The 25,903-nt window shown below is 36.0% G+C and overlaps 1 protein-coding gene and 1 non-coding gene across 2 annotated transcripts in view; one reads left to right on the top strand and one right to left on the bottom strand.

Annotated features, from left to right (window-relative positions):
• Nucleotides 1-25,903, bottom strand: part of Pard3b (par-3 family cell polarity regulator beta) — a 1,015,658-nt gene that overhangs the window by 446,069 nt on the left and 543,686 nt on the right. The gene's annotated exons all lie outside the window — the stretch shown is intronic.
• On the top strand, nt 20,965-21,037 carry Trnaa-agc (transfer RNA alanine (anticodon AGC)). The gene has a single exon. It is a non-coding gene; the product is annotated as a tRNA-Ala (tRNA).

Raw genomic sequence — 25,903 nt, 5'->3', positions numbered from 1 at the left:
TTTGTCAAACCCCTGACTACTTCCCACTGGATGTAATAACCTCCTCCCCTACCTGTGACAACCCCAAATACCTTTAGAGACTCTCTAATGTCACCTAGGGTCAAAATCACCTCCAGTTGAGAACTACTGTCTTGAATCAAAAATTACCAAATGCAGTCAAATTCAAAGCAATCACCCAGGTGCAGTGGCACATGACAGTAATCCCAGCAACTGGGGAGAGTGAGGCAGGAAGCTGGCAAGTTCAAGGCCAACCTCAACAACTTTGTGAGGCCCTAAACAACTGAGAACCTGTGTCAATATAAAAAGGGCTAGGGATGTGGCTCAGTGGTTAGATGCCCTTGTGTTCAATCCCTAACAACAACCATAAAAACAAAATCAAAACAAAACAAAAAACAAAACAAACAGAACTAAAAGGATTTCCTGCCTCAGAGAAAAAGTCAAAATCCCTAACAATGTCCTACAAACTCTTCTAGGCTAAGTGCTCTGACTCTGCGCTCTGACCCCATCTGCTGCTCACGCTGCACCAGCCACGCTGGCCTTCCTTCTTTTCCTTAATGCACCTGCACACTTCTAGGGTCCTTTATACTGCCCCTTCCCTCTGCTTTGAATGAGCCTCTGAGGCATTCTGCAGACCTTATACCTTCATTTCTCTGTCCAAATGTCAACTCATCGGTGTGGTCTTTCTTGAGCTTTCAACTTAAAAGTATTACTTCCCTCTCAATACCATCCTGCTCCTGTCTATTATCTTGCTTTGCTTTTCTCCATGACATTTATCACACATATATATTTGCTTATTTTTTTATAATGTCTCTCAAATGACAGACCACTATATTGTTTTTTTTTTTTTTCACCAATGTATTCCTGTTGCCTAAAACACTTTCAGACTTAAATACAGATGCAGGGTAAATACTTTTTGGTGAATGAATTGAAATACATGAATAAGTATCCAAAGGTACATGCCTGGGTGTATGTATCCATGTGTATCTGTGATTATGTATTTGTGGGATTTTGTACATATCTATAAGCAAATGAATAAATTAATGGTACCACATTGGATGCAATGCTTTAATAAGATAAACATTTATATAAATTAATTTCTAACATTAAAATAATCTTAATAAGCAGAAGGTATTATAGGAATAGGGACTCTCCAGCTAAGGTTAAAAAGGTTATAGGGAAATGTTAAAGTAACCTAGAACAATTTCCCTTTAGACACTGTATTTCCTGCTCCTGGAGAGGTCACCCAGCTTGCCTTCAACATCAGATTTTCAATGAAGGCAAGATACTTTGTAGCTACTAATTTGTGATGGATACAGGCCTGTTCATGGTTTTAAATTGCACCAGGTACCTCAGATTATAAGTGAACACTGCAAACAATAATATTCAAAGTATATTTCATCAAGTTGGAGAAATATTGTGATCCAGCACCCATAGTCACATTATTTATCTATCCACCCCCATCTACCCATCCATTCATTCATCCACCTACAGGCATGCATGCAGGCACACACACCAACACACTCCCACAACTTTCTAGAGATAAGATTCACCCAGAATGCAACTCATTCTGGTGCTGTTTGTACTGTTCTACTCCATTTGATTTTTTAAAGAATTTGGTTATAACTCACAAAATTGATTCTATAATAGGTCACAATTTTTACTTGGGAAAACACTGCCATTATGTATGTAAGGGTATTATTTTCATTAAATAAAGAGGAAAAAGGAAATGAAAACCCGAATGGTAAGATGTTAACCTCCTTTTCTTTCCTGATTTCATAAGCCATTTTTAATGCTTTATCCCCTAACCTTTTCTTTTTTATGAAGCCTTCAAGTTCCTGTAACTGTTTTCTGTTATCATCTTAGTTTTATGTATAGGTATTTCTCTTCTCTCTTCCTTGCAGCTGTTTCTCTTCCTATTTCTCCACTGTCCTGTTTTGTTCTGTGTAATGATACTCTACTCCAAAACCCAATGAATTGATTGTGAGATTTGAAATTCAGAGATGAGATGGGGCTGAATGAAAGAACTTCTCTTTACAAACCATAGTCATTTTCCAAAATTTTATCAGATACCTACTATGTAAGAAACACCCTAACGGGAAATGGCCAGTCTACAAAGAACATAATTGACAAAAACTTTATTGAGTGACTTAGGAGAGATTTCCTTTTCTTCACACTATTATTAGGAGAGGAAGAAATAAAATTTAAGCATATGAAAGAGAAAACAGAAGAGTCCACATAGTTAGGACTTGACAGATACACTAACCATTTTTATAAAACAAATATCAAAAGTAATTACTTGGCATGAGAAGAAGAGAGGCAGAAAGACATCTGACTAGGGAGGCATCCATACTATTAAGAGTATTCCAAATACGGCCATCTCTAAAATTGCAACTATCTTGTATTGCAAAGCAGAGCTTGACTCACGCACACAATTGATAATAATCCCCTTCCGCTTTCAAACCCTGTGGGAATCCACCAGTCCATGGGACCAATGTTCAGTTTCCCAGAAGCCCAGGTCAGACCTGAAAGCATCATGCTAAACTTTTAAGGTTTTCATTTCATTAAATGCTGTGCTCTTGGCTCAGCACGGAACAAGCTTTGGATGTCTTTGCCTTGCCTCCCAAATGTGTAATTAGTCTGTGTTGTGAGCAGCTTACTTTATGTAAGAATAATGTTTCACATGCAATCATTTTGTCAATTACCAAAACTCAAACAAAAGAGCTTTAAGGGGAAAAAATGAACAAGATTTTCTTATACATAAAGCAAAGGCTATACCTGGAGATTCTGCTAGGATATTTTATAATAAGCTTAACCATTGTTAATTTTTGCCTAAGTAAATTCTAAGGAATTTAAAGGGATGGAACTTTTATTATAGTGAAATAAATTTTCACAACAATGAAAGGATAAGACACCTGCAAGACACTTAATTTTCTGAAAAAAAATTTTTTTTAATCTTCTGAAAAAGCACTAGGTAACTATTATAGGCATGAAAGGTTTTTGGCCAATTGGATTATATAAAATTCAGATTGTGAATATCATCCTACAGTCGGGATCAGAGGCTCATTCCAACAGCAGGGAGGCATTTTATTTTTTATTGTACTTTTCAGAGAGTAAAGAAAAAGATTAGAGATGAACAGGTCCATGTCAAGGTAAATGGTGATCTAAGTATGATCATTTTAATACATGGTAAAGGACTCTTTCGCTACTACTGATGTATAAACAAAATCGGCAAAACTGTTGATAAGCAGGCAGATGATCTTTTAAAGTATTTTACCTTCTGGATAATCAATATACATGAATCTCAAAAAAGAATCAGATATCAAAGTGCTAAACATTTATTTTAATCTGAATTCTCCTCTAAGTTGTTGAGAAACAGCCCAAAATTCAGTATCCCATATCTATCATAAAGAAAAGAAAAAAACCTAAGTTAACATTGACGTGAGTAGGGAAAACGTTTCAGAGAGCTAAATGTAAGCAACACTGATATGTACTTTTAATGAAAGAAAAATTTTAAAGGTAGATTATAGTTAGTTTAAAAATGTCAAAATTTAAAATTTATGTCTTTATTGGACTCTCTCAAAGTGCACATTCATTCATTCATTTCAGATAACTTTGAACCATGACCTGAATGAAGAAAATCCTAGACTCTTTTTTGTATTTGAGATATTTTTATTGTTGCATTATACAGAATATCAGGATTAATTGTTACATATTTGCATATATACACAGTAGAAAAATATAATCTGCATCATTTCCATTCCCCAGTATTTCCCTTTTCTCTCTCCTCCCTCTTCACCCTTCCCCTTTCCTTTACTGGTCTTCCTTCTATTTTCAGGAGATCCCCTCCCACGTTTTTTTCTCTCTAGTTTCCATATAGGAAAGAAAATATATGACCTGGACTTTCTAAGCCTAGCTTAGTTTGTTGAAAATAATGTTCTCAAGATCCATATTCCTGAAAATGACATAATTCATTATTCTTTGTGGCAGAATAAAAATCCATGGTGTATATATGCCACAGTTTCCCTATCTGTTCATTCATTAACACATATATAGACTGGTTCCATAATTTGGCTATTGTGAATGGTGCTGCTATAAGCACTAGTATGATGATTTTAATTCCTTTAGCATAAATATCAAGGAGTGTTACAGCTGGGTCATATGGTGTTTCCATTTCTAGTTCTTTTCAGTACCATACTGATTTCCATAGTAGTCGTACTAGTTTAAAATCCCATTGATAGTGTAGAGGTGTTCCTTTTTACTCACATCCTCTCCAGCATTTACTATAATTTATATGATTGAGGGTTGCCATGCTAACAGGAATGAGAAGAAATCTCAGCGTAGTTTTGATTTGCATTTATCTAATGACTAAAGAAACTGAACTTTTTTTTTTTCATAATTTGTTGGTCATTTGTATTTCTTCCTTTGAGAAGCATATGTTTAGTTCATTTGCCTATTTTTTGGGTTGTTTTATTGTGGTAAGTTTTCTCAAGTTCTTTACTCTAAGTATTAATCCTTTGTTGGAAGAGTAGCTGGCAAAGATTTTCTCCCATTCTGTAGGTTCTCTCTTCACAAACTTGTTTCTTTTGTGGTGCAAAAGTCTTTTAATTTGATGCCATCCCATTAATTAATTCTTGGTATAATCTCCTGAGCTTTAGGGATCCTACAGAAGAAGTCATTGCCTGTGTCTATATTTTGGAGTGCTGACTCTATGTTTTCTTCTAGCAATTGCAATGTTTCTAGTCTAATTCCTAGGTTTTTGACTCATTTTGAATTGCCTTTTGTGCAAGGTAAGAGATAGAGATCTAATTTTACATATGGATGTTCAGTATTCTCAGCATTATTTGTTAATAATACCCTAATTAAGAGAAAAATGTTTTCAGCTTTTAATCATTTGTTTTGTTTGGCTTTTATGTTATTAAGTTCCTTCTATCTCTAATTTATTCAGTGTTTGTAACATGAATGTGTACTGAATCTTGTTGAAGGCTTTCTCTGCATGCATCGAGATGGCTATGAATTTTTTCTTTTAATTCCATTTCTGTGGTGAATAACATTTATTGATTTGCATATGTTAGACCATCCTTGCAGCCCTTGAATGAAACCAATGTGGTCATGATCTTCCTAACATGTTGTTGAATATAATTTGGTAATATTTTATTAAGAATTTCTGCATGTATGCTTATCACTAATATTGATCTTTTCTTTTCTTGATGTGTCCTTTTCTGGTTTTGATACTAGGGTGATATCAGCTTCATAGAATGAATTTGGAAGTGTTCCACCCCTTTCTATTTCATGTAATAATTTGAAGAGCATTGGAATTAGTTCTTCTGTAAAGGTCTGCTAGAGTTCAGCTGAGAATCCATCCACTTGGTTCCAGACTTTTCTTTGTTGGAAGACTTTTTATTACATTTCAATCTCATTGCTTGTTTGCTAAGACATTCATTATCCTTTTCATTCAATTTTGCAAGTAATATGGGTCAAGAAATGTATCTATTTCTTTTAGATTTTCCAAATTGTTAAAGTTTTCAAAATGGTCCCTAATGATCTTCTGGATTTCTGTGATGTCTGTAGTGATATCTCCTTTTTCATCTCTAGTTTTATTACTAGAACTCATTCTATAATATGTTCTATGTAAAAATGTATTCTATGGTCAGTTAAGTTAGAGAGTCCCTACTTCTTGACAGGAAACCACTTCCTATCACCATAGTACAAGCAAACCAAATGGAAAGAGGAAATTATTATTATTATTCTCTCCCTTTCTTTTTGTTACTTTGACTCAGGGTTTATCAATTTTGTCCATCTTTACAAAGAATCAACTCTTTGTTTCAGTGAGTCTTTGTATTGTTTTTATTGTCTATTTCATTATTTTTGGCTCTAAATTATTTCCTTTCCTCCACTGTTTGGAAATGGCTTGTTCTTATTTTTCTAGAATCTTTAGATTCATCATTAGGTTGCTTACTTATAATCTTTCTTATTGTTTTATGTAGGCATTCATAGCTATAAACTTTCTTCTTAGTACCTCTTTCATAGTGTCTCAGTTTCTGATGTGTTGTATCTTTATTGTTGTTTGTGTCAAAAATTTAAATATTTATTCTGATTTCTTCTATCATGTGGGGGCATAAATATTTATTAGTATGTTTTCTTGTTGGATTGTCCCCTTTATTATTATTAAATGATATTCTTTTTCAAGCCACTATTTTTCATGTGTTTTAAAACCCATCTCAAAGAAAGTGGGTGGAAGGAGTAATCTTCTGAAAACAAGAGCTGAGCACTGACTGAACTTATCTATACTAATTTCCTCTAAGTAAAAGATTAAACTATACCAGAAAACAAATGTCAAAAAATAGTCTTTATTTATTGCCCGTTCAATATAAAAGTGCCTTAATGTAATCTAAAGTGCCAGATTAACAAAAGTCAAACAAATCAGAGTTGAAATTCTTTTAACTTCCCCTCCTTATAGTATATACATTGAAAGAATGTGCACAAGCATCAGAATCTCACATTGTACCCTGATAATATGTATGATATTTATTTTATGTTTCAGTTAAGAATAAATTTAATTAATTAAAATGAAAAAATATATATAGATAAATTCAGACAGCATGCATTTTTATAAAACGTGTACTTTTTAGAATTGAGAAACAATAGGTCTTTTTATTTATTTTTTTTTTTACTTTTTTCCTGTTAAGTGTAGATTAAAGAAAGTTCATTAAGAATCTTAAGTGTTTTATGTGCAACAATTGACTGGTTAAAATACAAGAATATATATGTTTTTATGAACATAAGATTCAAGAACAATACAATTGTAATAAATCAATGACCTAAAAAGGAAGCTAATGGGCATGATGCTATATAAAGTAGTCCATTCGGGAAGCCAAGCTTTGAAGTGGACTACCTTTAATATCTCTGACATCACAAATACTTGGCATGCCAGGCCTCCTGCATTCGATGCCTTTAAAAGAGACACATCCTCAAGGATAAAAGTGAAACACAAATCAAAATGCAGAGCATCACACTGAAGTGGCCACACTGTGCTTGCTCTGCTCACAGCCTGACTCTCTGCTCAGGAAGCAGGGGTGGCACTAAATGATGTGGAGGTGCCCTCTGACCCCTGCTGCTGGTGATTTCTGAGGTCTGACTCAAGGATGTGCCCAAGCGAGACTGGCTTCAGATACCAACTAAGCCAAAAAAACTGGCCCCCTCTAAGACATCGATCAGTGTGACACATGCTTTCCCAGTCATTGCATGTGGGGGAAAGGAAGGGTTCTCTGACAAAAACATCTGAGGAATTTTATCTTTAGACTTCTTGGATCTTTTAAAATGTGGATATATATTCAGAGTCTTTGAGAGAAAACCAGAGCATAATTTTCATCATGTGATAAACATGCTTCATCATATGGTCTGAGGAAGATGAGAGATATATAAAAGAGTCATACACCTAATCCATAATTGAGTCTAGCCTTGATCAGTCAACCCCAGCCAACCTGGGGACACGTGAGCCAGAAACAGATGTCTTGCTGTGTACATCACAATATTGGGATGGTTTGTTATGTGGCATTGGGGGCAACAGGTGACTGCCAGGTTCGTTCACTTGTCCTGTTAAATAACTAGTGTTAGATTTCCTATTTCCATTCAGTTTGCTTGTAGTATGGTGATAGGAGTGGTTTCCTGTCAAAAAGTAGGGACTCTCTAACTTACCTGACCACAGAACACATTTTTATACAGTATGTATTGTAGAATGAGTTCCCTATCAGACACTTGTGGAAAAATTGCTTTAGAGAACAAGGGGGAGGATTGGGTACAAAGAATGGAGCAGAAAACAAGAAGGCTCCAGAGAGAACTCCTGCAGGTCACCAACAAGGTCCCAGAGCTGTCACATAGCACAATGGTTAAGCCTTCTGGTTCTGTTATTTACACATCCTGATTTTGTGTGCAGTTAAGACCCACAACAGAGTATCACAGAAGGAACTATAGGCTCAAGCCAACCTTTAAATTGGTGAGTACATCCTGAAGTCTTTAGAATTTAGGAATTCTTTTTCTATAATATGGAATGAACAATGCTTAATTTCCTCAAGATAAATTTTCTCTTATCTTGTACTTTAAAAAAAAATCTCTGAATTGGGTATATTCTATAAATAAAGATGATGAATTAATGAATTATAGGTCATTATCAGTATAATCCTAGGAAATGTTATGGTCACAGAATAAAATCTTATATCATCAAGTTGAAGTATAAGAACATTCTATATAAAGCAGGCTGCATCCCAAGCATATCAGTTATTTAGGGTGCAATGACTGTCTTAGTAAAGATGATATAGCTTTCCACCCAGCTCAAGAATTTTAATGGTAGGATTACATCTCAACCACTTTCATTTTTCCTAAAGGACCCAATAAATGTTCTTTATTTTAAGGCTGAGAGTAAATATTTATTAATTACGCCACAAGGTAGTAAAAGTAGCATCACAGCCTCAGAAAAGTAATATTTTTTTTATGGTGGGAGGAGGTAGCTACTGTTGGTTGGTGAAGGCTGATAAGAAAATCAAATGATACAACATAAACATTTTTATCCTGTCCTTTTCTCTGTTGTCTGAGTTGCATCTGATGTGATTCCAGCTGGAAACCAATCCCCTTTAGTATTCTATTAATGATAAATAATTCTAAATTCCAAATAGGGATTGAAAAATCTCAGTGGGTAACAACCATTTAAAATTCATAGTGATGTTTACTTTTGTAATGAAAATGTTCTTACCGTGTGTATAACATGCCATTTGTTAATAGACATATAATTTGCCTTTTATCTTAATAATTAAAACAATAATTAATTGTCAGATAAAACTGACTATAAAATAAGAAGTCATTTAGGCCCTATAGAGGATGAAAACCCATCAAAATTAAAATGTGAATATATCTTTCTATCATTATGCTACAAATAAATTGATGGGAAAGGGGAAATCCACCTAGAATTAATTCACAGGAAAAAGTAAATGAACTTGTCAGTCATCTGTAGCTCCCCAATTGCTGTATAACAAACCATCCCAAAATTGTGATGTGCCCAATACAGCATTTTAATTTTGGTTCACACATTTACAGGTTGGCTGAGGTTTGCCTGATCTAGGCAGGGCTCAGGTGGGCTTGCCTATAAACGATGGATTAGATGTATACCTGTTCCACATTTCCCTTATTTCCTTTGGACAACTGAAAACTAAAAGCAAGTGTATCACATGATAAAAGACAGGAAGCAAAAAGGAAAGTGCCTTTGAAGCATTTTCTCATATAATATTTGCTAACATCTACCAGTGAAATGAATTCACATGACTCATTCCTTGGATTATGGTTGGAAAAGCACTCTCCAAACACCATGAGACCATGACAAGAGGAGGACTATACAATGCTATTATTTGGAAGTGGAGAATTGAAACCAATAACCCCATCCACTAACTGGATGGCTTTTTAAATTTTTTTTTTTGACACCTGGGAGATATTAAGAGTTAATGATAATAACACAGGGTTTATATTTCTATAATTCATGTCTTTTCCTTCTTTCAGGTATCACATTTTCTACTTGACATATCTATTCTTCCTGTAGTTTGAACCTCAGAGTACCTTCTGAGTCTGAGATTTTTCCCTAACTAGTCACAAAGGTTGCTGAGATTCCAGACGATTCTTCCTCCATATCCCTACATTGTTCACACCAGGTTCTTGAAGGGGATTGTTCAGGTGACTTCAGAGCCCTTAGTAATTGGCCTGGGCTACAGAACACTGCCTTTCAGTTTATATTATTCTTGCTCTGCTGTCATCTCCCAGGCACTCCTGTCCCATGCTGTTACATGTAAGGAAAGCAGGACAGGGGTGAGGGGGCAGCTCCTATGGCCTTAGTTCCTGTAAAATCAGTCTGTAATTAAGAGAAGTTTAAAAGTTCAGCACACTTCCAATCAATACATTGGTAAATGGAGGTTGAGTAAGACTTCTTCCTTCCCTGAACCCACGTCTCTTTGTTTTCCAAAAAAGTCAAGCATACTTCAAAGACTCTGCGAGGGTGAGGAGGTCTCAATTCATGCCTAAAGAATTAGCGTTTTTTAAATGAATCCAGTACTCATCTATTTTTTACTTGCTGATACATGAAAAGGGAATATGACAGTGAAATCACACCCAAGGAAGACTCTTCATTCCATATGTATGTGTGCACATATCAAATGCAGACAGTGTTTTTGACTCAAAAGAAAATTTAGAGTGAAAATGTGATGGAATAAAGGGCCCTATATGTATTCCCAGATACCTTAACTCTATGTCTCAACATGTAAACTTCCTCTTCTTTGAAGAATTCCCCAGTCTTATCAGTGGAGAAGCAGTCTGCTCTTCTCTGATCTCCCATTTCACTTCCCTTTTCCCATTCTTAAGATCCTCCTCATTTTCTTTCCATTCTTACAATTACTTGCCAGCTTGTCTGTCTCGACTCTGCTATACCACTGTGATCTCATCAAGGGCAGAAATTATGTTTAATTCAAACTGAATCCTATTTAGCATCCGGCAGGATGCATGCATCTAATAAATATTTGTTAAGGGATGACTTCATAAATTTTTTGGTGACACTTCTGTGCCACAGTGCTCTTTTGAAACAATGGCATTAAAGGGAGAGAAAAGTGACAGTCATGTCTTGCATCTATCTACAAAGATCATAGTTTTTAACACTTCTAACCTAAACTTTCGAGTAATCACACATTACAGGTGCCTTCTCTTACTTTTTATATGGGATTCTCTCTGTCTGAAAATCGCCCTACTTTGCCACCCGCTGGGCAATTCTTACATGTCAAAGTCCATCTGAATTGTCATCTGGTTGACACTAGTATAATGTCTTTATATCAGCCTGTACATAATTAGAGAACTAATCACATGATATCCTAATTATTTATTATTTCATAAATATCCAAGTCTTTGTCTTATGTATCTTAAGGACTTCAAAGATAACAAGGACCAGTCCACATATGTTTATGCCACTAACACCTATCCAAATGCATGCCTAGAACAAGGCATTATTTAAAGAATATTGTTGAAAAATGCTCCTTCACTATTTTTTCTATTGAAGTTCCATATGGGCTTATTTTCATTAATATTAAAAAATAGTTTGAAAACTACTAAGTAGGTTTCAACACTTTGTAATACAGGCCATCTGATAGGGTGGTCATATGTTCACTAGCAAACAAGATTCACTGTGATCCCCATCACCGTCACTGGATGGTATCTGGGACTATTAGCAATATATTTGGAATATCTATAGTAACAGAGTGATTGCCCTCTTTTCATTGCTACAATAATGCTTAGTACAAACATGACCTGTTTGCACTTGGATGCCTATGAAAGGCTGAGCTATGCAAGAAAATAGCTTGCAAATGTTTCTAAGATCGCACATTTACTTTGGCTCATCTGATCACCATATCCGCTCTTAAGTTTTGATAAGGGGTGGAGTAAATCTGTCATTCACTTCTACTTTATTATGACAGCTGGTACTATTTGGCAACTACCCTGTTCAAATTAACCCTAAATAAGAATTTTTCACATTGAAAACTAAGAGTATATCTACATCAACACCTAAACAATTGGTTGAAAAGAAATTTAAATTCACTTAGCGAGCGAATTTATTTGTTCCTAAATAAAACTGAAAAGCAAACTAAAAGCTACTTTGACAGTTGGTAGTAGTTTTTTTTTTTTTTTTTTTTTTTTTTTTTTTTTAACAGAATTGGGCAGCAGTTTGTGTCTAAGCATCAACTAAAATACTCAATATATTCAGTATCTGTCAGTCTTTATCCTTCAAATCCTGTACAATAGATACAGATAATCCAGAATATATTTTTATACTCTATTTCACTTGAAGCAAGAATCAAACTCATAATTCAAATATGTTAATGGCTGGTAAAATAGATGCCTGAGCAATTATTTTCTTGTTAAGGCAGCCTTTGATACCAGCCTTTGTCTCTGTGGATGTGGGTTTCATCCCATTATTTCAGCCACATCAAAAGTAGGGCATTGGCTAAACAAATATGAGTGATTTGTAAAGTCAGTCAGATTTTAGTGATAAGAAAAAATTAGTCTAGTGTTTAATGAGGACTGCATGTTTGGAAATCTTTTCAACTTAATGCTTTTCTGTTAAATTGGAGACAAAAAAATTCCAAATACTAAGAAAAGAAAGAAAAGCAGAGATATATCCAAAGAATAAAAAATTCCAGAGTTATGAAAAAGTATGACTCATTTATGAATAGGTTATAATGCAAGACAGTATGTATGTGTGTGCATGTATCTTTATATCTTTTTAACCACTATTCAGACTAACAGTACACTTTGTACTTTGACTAGATTCCCAACTTCTAACAAAATTATCTGTACTAATAGAAAATTCAGCTATAAATTCCTAAGAAATATTATTGGTGTTCTAAGACCATTGTGTATGACAAAAACTTTTTTTTTTTTAGCCATCCCATTAAGATAAATCTCCCACATTCTCTTAAAGACAAATAAATTTGCAAATTTAAAATAAAATTAGAAATGATCTTCCTTTTATTTTCTTCACTCCCTGGACTATGGTAATTAATGTCTACTCAATACCACGCTCAATCATCTGCTCCCCTGGGACAGTACTTTCAATTAAACCTTTTATTTCATCCGAAAAGGCTTGTTCTCATTGACCACTACACTTTTTATCTGTGGCTTTATGATAATCTAATGCGTATCTCCTGGCCTTATGCATCCTTATTGTTCTTATACCAGAAGAGAAGTGAAAAACAAAATTAGCTCCTGAGGAAGCCAGGAAGGAAACTGCATTTGTTTAACACAGCAAGAGGCCTTTCACTACCTGCCCAATGGCCTTGACCATTACACTGCGCTGGCCTCTCAATGTGCGGGCTGCCCCTTGCTGGCTGCTGCCTTCTGATAAGGGATGCCAACTCCCTTGAGAGTCATTGAGAGCTGAGAGCTGAGGCAATGCAATCTTGGGGTTGTACTTTCAAAGGCTGGTGGAGGAAGTAAGACATTTACATGTGATCACTATTCTTTTCTGCAAGAAAACCCTACAGGTTAAAGAGGAACCTCTGAACTGCTAACTGATGGAAAGGTTGACTTTTTTAAAAAGTGAGCTACCAGCTTGTCGGTAGGTATTTTTGCCTTCACTTTCTTTCCAACTAAGACACATGTGATTTGGTTTCTGTCTTAGAAATGCACAAATAATAGTGGCATGTTATTAATGTAACCACTATGAAAAATTACCTTTTTTTTTTTTTTAATAATCACACTTGGTTATGCAGCTGAAGACAAAACTCGATCTAGTATAGTTCTATCTCAATGATATAGGGACTAAGTCACTGTTATGTATATTCCAAACATGAACAAATTCAGAAGACTTCATCTTTGTTTAATTTCCTTGTACGCCTACACAGCACATAAAATTATCAAGTTAATAATTACATTGATATTTATTTATATAATTTATTTACAACCTGTCTTATGCCCAAGAGGAACTGGGGCGACTGGCAATAATAATTACACTGAAAATAATCTGCCAAGTTTTCAACAATTCACTAGTGTTGATGTGGTCATATTTTTCTGATAGAAGAATCCAGAATCCAGTGATTTATTTTTTGTATTAAAGATGGCCAAACTTTAATGAATAATATTTGTAATTCATTCATTTTTCTTTATGTGGAATGGAAATAAGCTTTAAATAAATAATGACTGTAGGTACAGCAAAGCAATTTCTAGTTAGAAAACTGGTTCTGCACCATAACTTTGTAAATGGTACTTGCAACTTAAATCTTTTTGTTTTCCCTCAAAGGAAATATTGGTAAGTTTTGTCTCCATTTCAATTTGCCTACAGGATTTGTCTGTTCCATCTTGTCTCCAAAACAAATAAGTAGTAATTTACCCTCTGTTGAATGGGCCGTATTTAACCATGTTCTATGGGAAAGTGCATCTACATTCCAACTTAGGAAAGAAAGAACCCACTGCCTTCTGAGCTGTCTGTGGGAGTGAAGTCCTGATGGTTCCTACAGAAGCATTGGCGTTAGGACAGGATTTGGGGAAGGGGGCCATCTGCACCTAGCAAGGCAGCAAGTGCTGCCATGGCAGGAGGTCAAAGAGACGGGCCATGAGAATGGTATCTGCTGGCAATGTGTTAGCTCTCCATTTACTTAGGAGAAGGCACTCTTTAGGTCAAGTGCTCCCCAGGTATTCTGAACCGTGGACAGAAACACACTCAGCGGAGGACTCCTGCTGCCCATTCATATATACACATCATTCATAATTCAGGCACTGTCTGTGCTGAATGTCATGCCAAGAGTTGATGCACGGAAATTCAGACAGCTGTATTGAGGTAGAGGAAGGGATCTTATGAGATCATTTAGTTCAATATCTTTCTTTCATAGATAAGTGAATTCTTGTCCCAGTTTATTATCAAGTTAATTTCATTTGATAATTCAGTTTTAGTATTTATTAGATTATCACTATTGACACAATTCAACTCCTACTCTACAACCCCAATTCAGATTATGAGTGTTTAGAAAAATAAATCTCTATATGGTGTGGGAGAATAAGGGAGAAGCAGGTTCCTTTAGAGAGGGAGGTATTCAGCATAGGGAGAGAAATTTTTAAAAAACTTTTTTCAATAATTTTTAGTTGTAGATGGACACAGTATCTTTATTTATTCATTTATTTTTTTAATGTGGTGCTGAGGATCAAACTCAGTGCCTCACACGTGCGAGGCAAGCACTCTACCACTGAGCTACAGTCCCAGTCCCAGGGAGAGGGATTTATACATAAAGATTTATACATATATATATATATATTTTTTTTTTTTTTTAAGAGTGATATGGTTAAAAATGTTGCTGAAGCACAATGTAGGGGAAAGGGGCATGCCTTATCAACTACTGTACCTCTAGTAATATATTTATATAAAGAGAGGACTTAACAAAAATTCTGCAAATAAAATTAAGATAAGACCCAAGAAATTAAATGACCATTCTAAACTCAAACATATAGTGGCATTTCTGGGCCAATAAACTGAATCTTATGTTTCTGACATATGTTCATTCTGCTATAGAAAAGTGTATTATTCTCCAATTTTCCTGATGTAATGTGGGAGATTAGAATAGTGAAGACCCCCAGGGGATTATGTCTCCTTGAAATGTGACTTTGCTGCTCTTCCCATCTGAACAGGGAATCTAGTCCCCTATTTCTTGGCTCTCCATTGGCCTGTGTCTTGCTTGGACTAAGAGAATGAGGTAAAAGTGACACTATGCAAATTCCAATACTCAGTTATAAGGGTACATCTTCTGTTTGGTTGTCCTTTCATAGTAAGAACACTGGACTAAACTTTTTGGAGGATGAGAAGACACATGAAAGAAAACTATGGTGTTCCAATAGCCAGCACCAACTACCAGACATGTAACCTTGGCCATCTTGGGTCTTCCAGCCTGGCAATTGCTTTAGTTAAATTCAGCTGCATGAATTAGTGCAAACAAAATCAGCAGAGGAACCATTTACACAACTCACAGAATGGTGAGAAATAGCAAGTTATTATCTTAAGGCGTTAAGATTTTGGGTTGGGTTGTTAAATAGCAAATTATAACTCAAACATAAAACTTAAAGAAGGTATTGATTAGACCTGAAATTCACATTTGATGGATTTTCTCTGTTATATGTAGAAATGATTTTATTATAGATTTATTCATGGGATACCCTAAGTAGCCAACACAATTTTTGCTATAACCAAAATATTCCTTTCTGCTCCTTACCTTCTGATTTCTCAGTTTGTCCCTCCATCTCTAGCCGGATATGCCTTGTCATATCCCTGGAACTTTTCTTTTCTCTCCTTGTTTTTGGACCTATCCAGAGCTCAACAAGTTCCCCATTTCACAAATGTAACCTTTTATGATTTTAAAGTCCTTTGACTTTGACAGTCCTTGAACCTTCAAGGGACTTAGATTGTTTTCCTTTTCATGACTTCAGATCACTATGAATCTCTCAGATTCTTCCTTAAACTTGTTCAACTGTTTTCCTCCTATTCCCTTTCCTCAGAGATGACAGGTACCATTCTAACATTTATTCTCTAATGGCACACAGCTGCCTAAGTTCTTGAAGGTCAAGGATCATGTTGGAGTACATTTTAAAATACCTAGGGCATAGCATTTAGCAGAAATATACTTTCACTGAATATGTGAGCAGATAATTGGGGAAAATAGACGTTCAGTAAAAGTTTACTGAACAAGTAAGCCCTGTTATCTCCAATGTAGATGCAGAAATAGAAAATGGGGGCCCAAGAAGACAATTCTCCTGAATTATGAACCTCTCTTTGAGTATCACAGAAGAGAGGCTTTTGGTTTCAGGGAGTTGGAGTGAAGGTAAATCACGAGTAAGATGTTTTGTTTGAGTGTTTTTGTGTTTGGTCATTTTGTTTGCTTGCTTTTTTGTTCATTTGTTTCTATTTGTTTTCCTCTTCCAGTGGGAAGTCAAGTCTAAAGATAAAATATACAAGTGCTGGGACAGAGGCCACAGGAAGTCTGTTACTCACCTACAGGGTGCTGAGGCCCACAGTGCTGCCCCTTGGCTCCAGTGCCTGTGAAATGAATGACGTGCAAGGGGAGCCTTGCTGTTCTTGGAGCTGACCCTTTTCTCCATTGTTTTACCATCACCTCCATCTTATCATCACCTGGCATCTTAATATCATTTAAAGCACTGGACTACTACTTGCATGGTCACCCCCTGGCATTCTAACACGCAGTAGCAGTAAATACATTCTGTAATTGAGAAGTAACATTCAGATTGTCATTTGCTTCCAGAAAGACAGAATGAGAGGTCAGAAGCAAGAACGGAAGGTAAAAGAGAGAGGAAGGAAAAAGGGAGAAAGAGGAAATATTAAAAAATTGAAATAACACTTCAAATTCTTAAGCAACCCTTCCTTAGGTCCTAAGCCTCTAAGAAATGCAAAGAATTAATTATGGAAAGACTAGGTGATAAAAGTCCTTCATATAACTCAATAAGTGGCCAGGAAACATAATTGAACTCGTTTATAATTGAATTTCCTGCCATCCAGGGCAGATTTAAAGAAGGGTAAACTTAAAGAGACATAACAATATTAACTGTTCTTTTGTCTTTTTAACATTTGTGATAAAACATTCTTTTTCAAGAAAGAACTGGGAATGCAGTGAAGCTTCATTTAAACAGCAACAAGAATTAAATCGTACATGAATTATACTTGGACAACTTAATTTAAATAATTATAATATCTTAAAGAAAAATGCATCTTAACCCTGCAATGTTTTGTTACATATGACAAGTTCCTTGAAAGGGCACCTATCTATTGCTGCATTAGGCATCATGTGTTCTGCACACTCATTAAAAATAATGAGAACACATTTAAAAGTCATTGCCCAGAGAATCTTTGGGGACGGAATATGGGAAGAGGTAAGTGGCAACAGATCGTTATGTTTTATCAGCCCTTAGGAAAAAAAAAAAAAACCCAGTGATCTTAAATTGATAGTCTTTAATGATAAAGATCACACATTTTCCTGGAAAAACAGGCAAATGAAACATATTTGAATCTCTAAGTATATTTCAAAGTGAAATGGACTGTAGTGGCAGTTTCACATGTGTACTATTTACTTTGTAACAGCTGGAAAAGTCAACCACAATCAATTAAGGCAATACTCCCCCAACTTTAAATATCTTTTACAAAATGAATGCATTTCCTTATCATACATGAAATGTACCTTAACAAATGTACTGATCACAGGTATAGAGGCAATTAAGCAAATCAAGGTCATCCCCAGAGTTTTGTAACCAACTTCTTACCCAGCTGCTCTATATTAACAGCTGGTGTAAATTATGGGTAACATTTGGCTAACTGGATAATAAGAAGGAGATAGTTGGTGGTTGGTCACAATATTTTTTCTGAGCTGTTTAAACACGTATGCATATTCAGAAAATTCTCTCTTTCTCTCTCTCTCTCTCTCTCTCTCTCTCTCTCTCTCTCTCTCTCTGTGTCTGTGGAAGACTAATCATGGTCTCTAGTAAGACATATGTCTTGCACCAGGAAAGTAGGGTTGAGTCTCATGGCTCTTCATTGTTAACTTTGAAAGAAGATATAATTAGGCCCCAGTTCTCTGAAATGTCACGAGAGCTTCTTCACAGTGTACATTACTTTTTCTCTACTTCCAATCTCCAGTGGAACCAGTTGTGTGATAAAAGCCATTAAGTATTTACCTTCTGACACCTGGAAGTCATACACCTGGCAAAACGGACAGAGCTTCCTCCATCTGTTTTAATAATGCTGAACCATAGCACTTATCATCATCTATTTTATCAAGACTAGATATTTCTGACAAGGGTTCAGTAAAATTCTTTCACTTATAAGTACTTCCCAGAGAGTAGCAAATGACTATCAATCCCTCAGCCTGTGGGTTACTGAAAATATTCAAAAAGCTGGCAGAGATTCAGGACCTAGTCTCTTCACCTCAAGCACAAGTCCAGGAAGTTCAGAGTTTGTCTCAGTGAAGCAAAAACCTTGCTTAAAAAATATTTCTGACTTTGACAAATAATCTGAACTTTGGTAAGGGACAATATATCTGTGCTCCATTTTCCTCATCTGTAAAATAAGTGGAAGCTTAAGTATAGCTGATTTGTGATAAGAAGTAAGCATCGCTTTCCTAGGAACTTCAAAATCTTTGACATGAGTTGCACCATAGTAGGATGGCAGAAGGTGAAATGTGGTTCATGTAGGGGACTCAATAGAATATACTCACCCTTTAGCATCCAATGGAGGTCATAAAGGGAAAGGGAAAGGGTAGTAGGTATAACTGCTGATGCAGATAGCATAGTCTTCTAAGCCTCTCAAAAGTACCTCCTTTTGGTATAAGTCTAAATCTATAAGTTACAAGGTGGTACATTACAAATTTTGAGCACAATCAAATTGAGTGTGGAAACTTTAGTGCACAATCAAGTTGGGCCTGAAAAAGTCAAGTAGAATTGAGTTTGCCTAAATAAATCAGGTGTAATTGCATTGGGTAACTGGATTGCATTCAGCGCTGGCCCTTTTCCAAAATGAGGGGCACACGGCCAAAAAGGCATGGCTCAATTGGGCTTGAAATTTTCACAGAACAAGAAATTGTTCACAGAACAGAAAAATAAGACTGGAAATCTGATTATTGAAACTAGTCAGTTAAAGTCACTAAGTTATCTGATAGCCCTTATGTTCTTTATAATGAAACCAATTTTCAGTAGTTCTCAAATTTGAGAGAGCATCAGAATCACCTGGAGGACTTGTTAAACCACATCTCTCATCTCCACTTCCAGAGCTTCTGATTCAGTAGGACTGGAGGGAAACTTCAAGACTGTGGAGAAACTGAGAATTCAAAATATCTATCAAGTTCCCAAGGGAAAGTGCTGGTCTGAGACCATACTTTGAGAACCACTATCCTAACAAATCAGCTAAAATTGAAGCATTTAATAGGTACTTTAAAAGAGTTTTATTTAAAAAAATACCTGTAATACTTTTAAATAGAAAGTAGTGATGCTTATTGCTTTTATGTCTTTACAAACTGTACAATTAGATTAAGCAAATGTCTTCATATTTTAAGTCACCTACATTGTCATTTACATTCAAAACCATCCTAACCCATACTGTCTTATGTAGCTATAATTAGAGATCACTATCACTCAGAAATCTGAGGAAATCCCTGCATATCTTTTGATTTGGTTGAAAATAATCATACAGCACATATAATACACTGAATGCAGATTAGATATAAATGGGCAGTAACAGCTCCTTTAGCATACCTTTCCCACCTTCTATACTATTGGCTTTAGTGATGTGTAGCTTTCATTCAGTCAGTCAACAAAAAATTTACTGACTATATACCATGCTCTAGGTGTAGGAAATAACAAGCGTGAACACTATTTGGCACTTACTGTATGTTAGCCTCTGAGCTCAGTTAATTCTTACTGAAACCCTAGAAGGTATGTGTTTTTTGATATATGAGGAGAAAAAGACACTGAAAGATTGGGAAGTCTCCAAGACTCCAAAACTGGGGTTTCACATACAGGGCACAAGGTCTTAACTGAGATTTCTCCATAGTTCTTAGGTTGACTGGGAAAATTTTAACATTGTGTGACTCAAAGGCATTGTAAGGGGAGCCTTGAATATGGACAGATAACTAAATTTGGCTCCATAAACCAGAATTGGAGACTCAAGGAGGCTTTGCCTAAGGAAATAACCTGCAGGCACATATGCTAAGGAGCTGTGATATGAAAGGGAGGAAGATGGGAGTCCTAGGCAGAGACAAGGCTCATTGCAAATGTTTGACAAGAAGGCACTGGAAATCCTTAAACAGGTCAAAAGAGTTTGGAATGGCTAGAGAGCAGAGAGAAGAAAAAAATGCTGGTTCACAGAACAGCTTGGGATCCAAGGAAAGGAACAAAATTCTAAGATGAAAATGATCACTTTCTCTTCCAATCAAACTATGCTCCTATTAATGACATTGCTGGGCCTCTGAACTTAAAATTTTGAAGTTACTGAAATTTCTAATCCCATAATTCCCACATCTATCAGTTGCCAAAACCAGGTTTCTAACCCATTTTGCTGTCTGTTCCAAATAGATAGGAAACCCTGAACTACTTTCTCTTGTTTAGAGAAGCAATGGAGATAACAGTAACAAGGAACACTTGTTGAATCCCATGCTATGTACCCTTTTCTGCCCTTTTCTAAAAATTTTATGTACACCTTATTTAATCCTAACAAGTCTCTTGGGTGAACACTAATATGATCCCCATGTTTGGGATGGTGAGTGGAGGCTCAGGGAGGTACTTTCATCAAGACCATTCAGTAACTAAGAATAGAGCCAAGAGTCAACCCAAGTGTGACTGATTCCATTATCTTACACTTCTTACCAGCACTCCTTCCTAGTGTATAATAATAAGCTTACAAGGACTGGGGATATAGCTCAGTTGGTAGAGTGCTTGCCTAGCATGCACAATGTCCTGGGTTCAATCCCCAGCACCACCAAACAAAAGAAAAAGAAAATAATAAGCTTACAGTGAGCATCACAACATCTCTTTGCCCCTCCAAATTTATTACAAATAGTACTACTTCTCATGTTAGCTCCTTGCTCAGTAATCTGACAGGGCTGCTCACCATCTCCTTGATATATTTTATACTTTTCAATCTCTGAGTAATTGAAGATTGTATTTATTTGTTTCCCACCTTTAGTTTGCATTTAGAAATCCTAGTCAATCATCAAGGGCCTTCTGGAATGCTGTCACATTCACAAAAGCTTTCTTGGTCCTTAACCTACTTGGAATCTCAGTAGCATCTTATTTGGATAACTTGATCCACTCATCACTCTTCTATATGGGCTAGAAACTGCTTGAGGATAGGAACACATCTTATTCAACTCTAGAGATCATGTTACAGATCCTTGAGTAAGATTCAATACATGCCAGCTGCATGAAAATGCAGTAAGAAGCAAATGGGAGTTACTGGAGGGAGAAGCTGAAATGGAAACTATCATAGTGAAACTTCTAAAGTCACTAAAATTGTTATCTGATCCACAAAATACAGTGATGCATTGTGTGTGGTGTGTGTGTGTGTGTGTGTGTGTGTGTGTGTGTGTTTTCACATAGTTACTAAAATTGCAAACCATAACTCTTGCACTTTGGTTTAGGTAAAAAAATCATTCTGAAATTATCCTTCAATTTCTGCTACTTAGCCACAAATAGCCACTATAATATTCATTCTTCCTTAAGTGTCTTGGTTAATTAAGCATGGAATCATTTGGATCAAATAGCCAAAGGGAATAAAATAATATATCAATTCAATGAGGTTCATCTAAGATTTTGAGCCGAAATTCTTCCATGATTTATGATGTTAAATAATGTGACATTGGGTGGTACAAATTTTTTCACTTAATAATGTAATATAAACATGAAGAAGGTAGAACCACATCTCATTGCCACAGTGGTCACAAGGGCAGGTAAATATGGTAGCCTTTGAATACACTAAGCTCAGCAACGGTTAAGGTTATCTCCACACACATGTGCCTCATTTTTCCTCAGCAAAAGCAATATTCCTAAGTGAAGGCCAAATCAGCATGACAAACATGCCTAACTTTTGGTTCTCCATCATACCAGGCAGGAGAGACATTCTTACTTGAAATATAGTTAATCCCACTCACAGAGGCCAGCATTTAATAGCAGGCAAACTTGGCAGGTAGAAATTATAAATACATTTGAAATTTTCTCAACTCGTTTTACCCACCAGGGGTTGCTGTGATTTTCAGGATAATTTAAAGATAAGGCAGCAGGTCAGAAAATGAAACGTTAAAGAGGTTAACAAAGAAACAGCAGAATATTTTTCTCCCCAACATAAATGAAAGAAGACAGACACATATATGCACATGAGCATACATGGTAAATAACTCTCCTCTCTCTCTCAAAAAGACTCAAAGCATGATATTAACAGAAAACCTTTAGTTGTTCAGGATAATTTCTAGGTGAAAATATGGCCTTATATGACTCTGCATAAGATGAAAAGAATTTCAGGCATCAGGGACAGAAAAGGACTTGTGGGCTACATCTTTCACAGAACAAACTCAATACATGACTGATAAGTAATATCAAGTTTGTTTCAAGAGGAGACCAGACACAGTGGTTTCACCTTCCGATTCTATTACCAACACCAATCTCAAAGTATCTTTTGCAAAAACATTCCTTATGTGAACACCTCTTTAATAAAGTCTCACACTGCCAAGGGGGTGAGGACATCAAAGGATCTTCTAGCCTGGGATTCTAGAAAGATTACCTTTGAAGCACAGTTCTTCTGGTAAAGAGACATACTAAAAACAGCTAAATCATTGTGATGTTCTTATGCAAATCACTCTCATTTGATTATTCCACCCTGCCTGACACAGATGGAAAGATGGTTAGCTAAATGTGCTGCTAAACTTATACTGCTGACAGACTGCTCAGGAGGAAGGACAGGGACCTGCAAATAAGAGTTCAGCACAGTTCTTCTAGGAGGCAGGTCAGGAGGCTGACCAGGAAATGGATGCTAAGGTCTTTGGCATGACAGTCACATCCGAGAGGCAATCCTATATTGGGACTTCCTGTATAACTGCTGACCACATGCTCCAGTAGCCGTTAAGCACTGAGACCTTACAAGAAGCTGATGATAGCAAGGAAGTGAGGAAGATTTAGTTGCCAGAAAACAGGCAGGGTAATGCTGTTAAGATGGGATGGAGCTCATGAAATAGCAAGGTTAAAACAAAAAGGGAAAGGACAGTTTCTCTGAACAGGAAAACAATAAACACAGTTTGGTTTCCTCAAAGGAGACAGAATGAGACAAAAGCAGGAAGTGCTGTCCTTCCTTCATCCTGCCAGATTTTCAATGGAAAGTCAAGTATGTGCATCAATCATGATAAGGGAGAAGAGACCAAAGTGATACCACCTTCCCTTTTTCAAAAGGAAAACAAAGATGTATCACATAACATTTCATTCCTCATTTTATTCTTTCAGAGTCCAATGCATGCCATACTAAGAAGTAATTCCCACTGAAATAGTCCTGTGTGTGCAAACATGACCTCTCTTTAAACTTTCAGTATGGTTCTTGCTTCTTGGCATTTGAGTCAGGCATTTGGGTTGAAAAAAAGTATTATTTTTTATTTATGACAAAGACTTTGGGTCCACATGAGTTAGGTACTTATAAGCCTCAAAGGCCCTTTCTTTGCTATGATAACAAAAAGTATTCCTCATATTTATACTGTGGACAAATATTTTTGAGTATAGATACAGTCCAGAAAGTTCTAAGAGAATGAATACTAACCACATGCTTTTCATTTTTTGAAACTGAAAACAATTAGAACAAATAAGTTATTTGTGTTTATAATGTCATAGTTGCACAATTAACTTAATGTGCTCCCTGGTGGATCAGCCTATGATGTCATTTCTGGGATATAAATCAAATTTCATGAAATTCTATTAAAGTGTAAAATAATATACATAGGCTGCCTCACTTATAAAAGGTAAAAGTGGTTGGTTATAAAAAGTTTGTTTGACATTCAGTATTTTGGATCCCAGAATAGATTTTTTAATTAATGAAGACAATTATTCAAAAAATGGTAGTTATTCCTAGGAAGCCTATATAATGCTATTCACTTCATAATATACCTAAATGATAGTATTATGTTTGCATTACAGTGACAGTGGTAATGTTCTAGAAAAAAATAGTTATAACTAGTAGTATTAAAAACTTAGAATTGGCCACAGATAAGAGTTTTGCATAATATTTTCTATTTTAATCCTCACAACGAATTTATATTCCTTATATAGATTAGGAAACTAAGGCTCAGAATGATTTTGTGACCTGCTCTTAATCACACAGCTAAATGGTAGATACAGAAGTTGAGGTCTAAGAGTTGAGTCCAGAGACAATGTTAAATGTTAGGAGACCTGGGTCTATAGTCCCAGCTCATTGTGGGAGACTGGATGGGTTTCTCAACTACACTACTCCTCTGTTTACTCGCTGCAAAATTAGTTGGATTTACTGATTTTCACAACTCCCTTTAGTGTGAACATTCTATTATTCCATTGACTAACTTCTGGATATACTTGTCTTTGATGGAAAATGCATTCAGAGTAACAATCTGGAATAAGATTGATCAGCATCCTTTCCCCCTTGCCTAGGGGAGTAAGGAGAAGAAATTAGAAGCGGAGTCAGGCATTCGAGAGATCACATGAGAGGACTGTCAGGAACAACCAGATGGAGGAGCTAGAGGCTCCTGTGGCTTTAAGTTTCTTGTTAGAACTCTGTCATTAGGTTCCCTTGCAAGCATAGGGCTGACTGAAATGTTTCTCTTTCTATGCAGGGCTTTGTTCCTTTCAAAACCATCATTCAACAGAATAAACCGTCAGAACTTCTTTTCTTTCTGTCCTACCTCTGAAATAAAGACACAATCCCACAGTGGTTTTCTTTAGTTTTTTTTTTATCTCCAGCAAACAAAGGTCTGAATAAGAAGTCAAAGGACTTCCTACTCCACATACATGCTGCCCTGTTTCTCATCATTTCTTTTCACTTTCACCCTTGTAGAGAAGACCCAAGGTCTTTGAATAAACAAAGTGGAAAGAATAACCATCTGTAATTCAGAGAGAAGAAAATATGGACTTAAGCTTCTGCAGCATTTCTTGGGAAGAGAAAGGATCTTCAGCAAGATGAGGCAAAAGTTAGGATTCTGCCTTCCAAAATGGTTGGGTATGGAGAAATCAAGAAGAGGAAAGGAGGTGAGCTGTGTGTCTTTGTGGCTCATACCAATCATTCTTCTTCAGTTCTCTGTTTGACCACAGATCTTTCCAGCATATTCAGAGGGGGCAAGAGGGACAATACACAAGATGATGGGGAAAATAAGGAAGGAGTAATAGAATCCAAGTATAGATTGATATCCTAGAGGTTGTTTAGACTTAATCTAACTTTCCTGATGGGAAAATGTTTATTATAGAGTTCTGACACATGGTAAGGCAGGCCATGTTTGAATATTCTAAGTAACGCTTTTCCTTCTTATACAGTCTGATAGTTGGAAAGTTCTTACATTATCCCCTTCCAGCCATTTGCTTTGGGACAAGTTCAAAGAGAGTAGGAAAAGAGTCTTCATTATTTTTGCATGCCCCAAATCTCCAACTTTGTACTAACCAGATACACTGTTTGTTACATATTTGATAACAATTATCATGTCTTCTGAACTTTCTCTTCTTTAAGCTAAATCCCCTCATTAAATCCCCCAAGGAACCTTCACTGTCCTGATGGTCAAACACTAGGGACCAACCATGTTACTTACATGTGCCTTTGTCATTTCTTACACAGATTCAAAGAAAATAAAATTTA

Source organism: Sciurus carolinensis, chromosome 3 (genome assembly GCF_902686445.1).
Source record: "Sciurus carolinensis chromosome 3, mSciCar1.2, whole genome shotgun sequence".
NCBI classification, from domain to species: Eukaryota; Metazoa; Chordata; class Mammalia; order Rodentia; family Sciuridae; genus Sciurus; species Sciurus carolinensis.
The sequence above is the reverse complement of the archived record's forward strand: the minus strand, read 5'-3'. Positions and strand labels throughout refer to the sequence as shown.